Below are 7,085 nucleotides of genomic sequence, written 5' to 3' on the forward strand. Positions count from 1 at the left end.
TGATTTCACAAATGTCACACATTGTGTATCTGTTACATTTCGCTTCTGTAGTCGCACTAGTGTTTTAATGTCCGTGTCAGCCAGCGGATCAGCATCAGGCAGAACATCCTCTGCACCTCAGCCTCAAACTTCAGGATGTTTTTCATTTCATTTTTCTGTCTCACCCAGCTATCACTCAGGCTCGGGTGGAGGCCTGCTGGCCCTCAAGCCCATGTTGCTAATCTCTGGCGACACTGCGGCAACTGCCTCCGCTGTCTCCAGTCTGCGCTCTGGAAACCTGAGCAGGAAAAGGCGGCGAGAAAGCAAAGTTGATGGGGACTTGGCGGTCGGCTGGCTACGAGGGCGAAGCACGGTACTGAAAATGGCAGCTGTCAAGAGATGTGACGCTGAGGGGGAGCAGGCGAGGTTCGACCCCCTCCACCGCCGCCCTGGTCTGTCTGAGGACTTTGTCACATGCGTTAGATACTCCTGGTCGTCAGAGTAAATGCGAAGCGGCAAGCTTGTCAAGTTGAGTGAGGAGGTATGTCCGTGCGTGAACTCAAGTGTGACTGCTTAGGTAAATCCATTAAAGCGCTGAGAACAGGGGGGATTTCTTCATTTATTCAGCCAAAGACAGGGGAGCAGATGATACAAATATCTCATTACATTTATCATTATATTGCGTCCAAAATAACAGAGACATATCCAGAATAGAAAATAAATATGTAGCAGTAAAAAAAGCTCTGAAAATCTAACTTGAGGAGGTGTGTGGCTAACTGAGGTTTGAGTCTGTACTTCAATCTTAATGCAAAATCAGAAACTTTTGAGATGTCAGACAAAAAAGAAAATGGAAGATATATGCACATTTCTATCTTCTTTCAATGCAAACAGCCTAAAATATATTATTAGAAGAATATACCGTGTAAAATTTGGTAAAATCAGGAGCATTTGACACATATACATAAAGGGTGTGTCCCTTTATGAAAAAAAACAAAAAATAAACATTTCTGTGCTAATAAAAAATAAAAATGCTGAATGTAAAAATGGATGGCACTTTTACTTTTCTCCTTTTCTGTAACAACACAAGCAAATCAAAATAAAAGGGCCAAAGAAATCTTTAGAAATGTAGGTCTACATCCAGAGCTGCAGCCTAATAGATGTAGTGATGGAAAAAAATTTACATGTACAAACTTTTTTTTAAAATCCATATAAATGTTACTGATCAGGAGAAATGCACTCAAAAAGCTATAAAAACTATAAAAATTCTGCACCGAAAACTGATCACGGTTGACATGCAGTCAAATTTAACAAAAATCTGTTATCCTCATTCTGCTGCTGCCAAACAAGCGAATGGGCCTGGAAATCTAATCTCTTTGCAAAGATGGAAAAATTGATGATAATCTCACGCTTCCAACTAGTAACCAGCCAAACTATTCAAAGAATGAGGGTCACGGTTGTCAGATACGATATGACACAATCCTGAAAAATAAAATGAGAAACAGAGAGTCAGTGCCACAGGTGTTAAAACAGAAGTGTTTGGTCACTGGAAGGTTTTGCATGATTAAAAGATCTGCCGTATATCCTTCCATTTTATGTGTATATGTATGTAACTAATGTTAAAGTTTAATACAACTCCTCATGCAGCTTGTTGTGCTGAGATACATTCACCGGAGCACCTGTCTCCCTGTGAGGTCACGTGAGGTCAAACTCTCTCCCGAGCCACGAGAAAACAACAATGTGCCAGCAAGTTTTCTTCTAACGCTGGAAAAGTGCAAAGACTCCCATGACAGGCTGGAAAAAACATCGGCAAGATGAACTGTGAACACAGCAATTGCTCTTCGCTATCTTGCTCGGAGCGCCCGGGGCAGTTTGAACCGGGGCTGGTGGAACGGGGGGGGCAGTGGATTGTGGGTTGCACTGGAGGTGACGAGGTTGGACGGATTATTTGCTTCCAACTTAAGCGACAGCAAGGCTCATGGACTTCCTTCTTCTTTAAAAAGTGTTTCCCCCCCGAGGGACAGGGTGCTGTGGGACAATCATTAAGCTGTAAAGGGATGGCCCTCACCAATCAGCCCCTGTCAGTGTTCAGCAGCGACATGTGAAGCAACAGCTACTGCAAAGCCTCGTCCATTTTGGTTCCACATCAGCGGCTCTTGCTGTTTGTTCTCTTCGTCTTTCTTTGTTCCACTCGTTGTTTCTCTGCCTCTTATGTACTCATTCAGTCAAACACACACTTGGATTTTTGTGAACTAATTTTTCATTGAATGCTTTTTCTGAACTCACACGTCAATATTTCAGCTCTAAACAGCACATTTTTCACAACAAATCTGCAATTCAGTGAGTTTTAACTTTGAATCTAAAGAGGCAGTAGCAACATCTTTGCTGCCCTATAGCATCAAAAAAGCATTGACATGGGTGCATCGGGATTATTTTGTTCACCTGCTGATAGGATTTCAGGCTTTCAGTAGGGATTTTCCATCCTGCTCTCTTTTGCAAGATCCTGCCAGTGGAGGTGTGAGAACTATCACAGGAAATCAAGTCTCTGAGAGCTGTTGCAATTCCAACTGTTTGCCAATAGAGGTTGGTAAAGGTCGCATGTAGCCGCTTGAACTCATTTTCCTGTGACCTCATTCTGTTGATTCATGTTGTTTCTCATCATTTGAACAAGAGGAATACACATTAATAGACAAACAAATATGCTGCCATCATCTACGTAGATGAAACCATTTTCAGCCCAAACATCCTGGAAATTGAGGAACTTAAAAGTTCAAGACTCACAAAGTTGAGGAACTATAAAATCTGTTTAAGTGTATTTTATGCCTCTTTGTTTTTTTTCCCAAAGTGTTTTTAAGAAATGTGATGATTAGAGTAGGGACAGTAGGAGGAAGTACAACTATTGTCATCATTGTGGTCTTTGTTTTATGGTCTTTTCGGTTTTTGGAATTTCTTATGACAGGCTCGGCCTTTGATCGCTAAATAATTCAACTGTCAAGCTTGTACCTTCGTTCACACGCCTTGAAGTTCTTTCTTCAGTTCTGTTACAGCTCTTTTAAACTGCCACTTTCATTACTTGTCTTAGGAAATCCCACCACAGCACAGGTGGATACCATTATTCCCCTACTAACATACCCACACATACAATCTATGAATGTATATTTGAGTGACATGCAATGCAATGAATTGGAAAGTCTTTCTTTTCTTTATTAACTTATGTATTGAAACATGGACTTTTTGACATGTGGCTATACGTGTTAAAATTTAAAATAATAATATTTAAGCAGTAATTTTATATGTTAAATATTATACTTACACTGATAAAAATCACATATGGAAATTCAAGTTGTTCTAAATCCAACATTGCCAAAAATGTGATACAAGTCCTTGTAGTTTTCGAGATACAGCCATTTTAGTAACATACTATTTTTAGTCGTTTTGTCATTAAAGGTTAAGTATTTTATATCTTTTCCTATAAACCGTAGTGGAAATAAAAGCTCCTATGATCACATGTATAAAAAAAATTCATGCACGTAATAACCACATAGACTCAAGTAGGAATAAATTATAAAAAACAGATTTTGCCCCAAAAAACATTTGAATTTGTTCTTAGGTCAGCTATTACTTTAAATACTGTGAAGGAAAGTTTGAAATCCCACTACCAAAATTAATGGGTTAAACTAAATCAACGGTGCCAAAAACTAAGGCAGAGGTTGGAGTAGTGGAGGGAGCTCCACCACCAAGTAAATATGATTGGATGTTGCTCCTTTTTTTATTGTAAGTCATTTAATGACAGGTACATGCCACTACTGATATGTAACTCAAGCACTAATGGCGTAAAGAAATGAAGTATTTCATTACCCTCTGGATATGTTTTTATGATGATTTGTTGAGCAGAGAAGTTTGATTTCAGATAGGTGAGCGTCTTGTACCTGGAAGTTCACAGGATCAGCTCTACGATAAGGAGCAGTGTGTCAATCAACAGTCATACATTATGAAATACCTTTGAGCAAGACTCTGAATTCCACACTTACACACTCACACACAAAATACTCCTCCAAAAATGTGTTAAACGTAATGCAGTGATGAAATCCTGTGACTTGTGAAATCCTGTGAGCAGGCCTCGGGACGCTGCGCTGACCTGATGTTTGCACAGGCGGCTCATCAGCCCGAAAGACATCTCATCAGAGTGGAGGGGGGGAAAAACAAAAAGGTGGTGAGAGCGAAACATTGCTGACACTCATCTGCAGCGCTCTGGACAGGAAGGTGAGCAAACAATCACCAGGAGCAGGTGCCTTTTGATGGACAAGGCTGCCAGCGCGAAGGCTGCATGTCAGCCAAGTAAATAACACCCAGAGGGGGGGCGGGTGGGGGGGGAGGCCGGTGGGAGTGTGAGGCAGAGGAACGAGATGGATGCAAACTGATGGTTGTGTTTTTACAGACTGGCGGCGGTGTCTGAACCGAGAGAGGAAGCAGGTATTCATGTGTTGGTCAGTTTTTCGGGAAAGCAGGTGTTGAGGGTAATATTAGCTGTCTATCACAATGAAAACAGCCACAATTTAAAGTGTTATAATTAAAGAAAATCTTCACAGAGGGTGACAGGTGTAGGTATCTTGGATTAACAGTACGATGTAATCAAACAGTGACCTCATTTCACTATGTTTTTTAGTTTTAAATGCAAAGCTCTCAATCGTCACTGGTATGATCAGCTGGTTACATTTAGCTGTTAGCTTTGGACGTTAATGGAAGCTATGTTTTTATAGCTAAATTTGGCATATCGGGTGTATTTTGGTGAATACTGAGTAATGGACAGACAGCAGAGAAGTTGATCATGTTGCAAAAGTGATGTGAAACATTTAATGTCCCCACACCAGAAATAATTGTGGCCAGAGGCATTGTGTTTTCTGATTGTTTGTACATGCATCCATTCTCCCGGTACAAACGTTTGATGTTAGTTGTCACTGTGACCATTAGTCCTTTTTATGCTCATGAACATATCTCCAAAAGGCCTTGGACTTTGGCACAAGTGTCCACTTAGATTTCGGTCATCAAAGGTCAAGGTCATTGTGACCTTGCATTCTTCTCATGCTCATAAACACAATATCTCAAGAGGACTGAAAAGGAATTTCCTTAAATTTATATGCTGATTATGACGACAGTTTACACAAATGATTCAAAGGATATAAAAAAGAAGTTTAACATTTTATATTCAAAAGGTCAAAGGTCAACTTTTGACATCTTGTTTTGCCAAAGCTCCTTTTAATGCCATATCTCAGGAGCAGAAGGGGAGGCATTTGGTCACTGAATTGGCGACACTTATCTTGAAACTGTGCTAACTGTATAAATGATGATGTGTGTGAAGAATCCACATTTTAGAATTTGTTGCTCTTTTGCAGAAACATCCATACTTGAAGCTACTGTTGCTGCTACACGTGAATCTGGACAGACGTTGGTGCAAACTGTAGGTGCATGACTGGTCCACAGAGGCATATATCTTTATTGTGACAGTGCTCCTAACTTTTCCATAGAAAAAAAAACAAATTCATATTACGCAACACCAAACTTTTGCTTGCTGTAAATTTTAATGGCTCAAAAACCTGACCCCCTCATGATTTTCCCAGTACGGAGCCAGAGTGCAAAGCTATCCGCAAACCATCTGAGCGTGTGACAGGAACCAGGAGGATCATTTGTATTGTATGACTATGAAATCTGCCTGATGTGTTTGTACTGGCCTTGACAACGAATTCCAGAGTATTCAGTCCTGGACTTTGGAAACACTTTGTGGAAATCTGCTGCCCAAATGTTTTTATGATTCCTCTGAGGAAACAATTCCTGTCAAGTATATAAATGCTTTGGCTTTGACCACAACAATAAATCTATGATAAATATTTCAAATGCATTGTTTACTAGCTTCAAAATCATGATAAATATTTATATCCCGCAAGACATCTTTTCAGGACAGAAATTGTTTGTGCATGTGTATGAATACAAATGTAAATGAGATGACATGTTGATAACAATCTCATGGATCCAGGCAGAATCGTCTCTATAAAAAGCAGTGAAGCGCACTTAAACCTTTCTTTCCTTTCTTTTATCTTTGCTTGAGCTCAAACGGAAAAGAGAGAGACAAAAAATCCATTTTTGACTGTCGCTCCATATTGTCCTTAATAAACCCTTGACTTCATCTGTCACAACAGGAAAGCCATGGAAATAAAAGCCACAGCCTTTATTACTAACAGTGTTTTCGCTGATCAACGAAGACTCTGTGTCACAGTCTGCTCTGCCTCTCTCCTGCTGCTGTCGGATTTTTAACACTTACTCCACCCCCACCTCTCTCTCCACCCGGCCACTCCTCGTCAGCCTCATCACCTCCACCTGGTGCTCCTAACTGCTCATCATCTACAGTCAAGCCAGTATTTCAGCAGCAGCCTCACTCCATCACTCTTTTCCAGATTGTCTTCGCTTCCATGCCAGAACTTCCAGCACTCACTCGGACTGTTTTCCTGGTTTCGACTCGCTTCAGACCACTTATCCTCATCTCTGCCCTGGTAAACCTAACAACTTTCTCTCTCGACCACGAGTTTTGCTTGTGTACTTCTTGGTTCGAGTCTGTCTGTGGTTTTGCGGTGTTCTACTGCTTTGGCTCCGTCGAGAGAGATCATCATTCTTCCTGAAGTCTTCAGAGCCTCCTACTGAGCAAAACATCTCCTTCGTGTGAGTGCTTCTGGTGTTTATTGTTCTGATGGTACATCGATTCCCCGCCTGTCCTCATTGATCCTGCTTCCTGCTCCTACTGGACTTGTCTGCTCTGCTTCCTGCCTACCTGGCACCAGCTCTGCTTCCTCCTTGACCACGAGCCCTGCCTGCCCCTCTTTGGAGTCCCCGATTATCCCACAAGCTCCCTGCTGTAAGTGTTTCTGCAACTTACCTGATACATTCACCTGCCACTCCGCTCCACGTTCACAATTTCCCCATTCGAGCTCTGAACTATCACCTGTGAATGTGAGCTCACCCCAGTCTCTCTACGAACTCTGCTCCACCCCTGAAAAGATAACTGTCCCTACTTACCTGCAATCTGATTATACTCACCTGTGCTACATTCAGCCTGCCAA

The sequence above is a fragment of the Plectropomus leopardus genome, chromosome 6, assembly GCF_008729295.1.
Source record: "Plectropomus leopardus isolate mb chromosome 6, YSFRI_Pleo_2.0, whole genome shotgun sequence".
In the NCBI taxonomy this organism is placed as follows: domain Eukaryota; kingdom Metazoa; phylum Chordata; class Actinopteri; order Perciformes; family Serranidae; genus Plectropomus; species Plectropomus leopardus.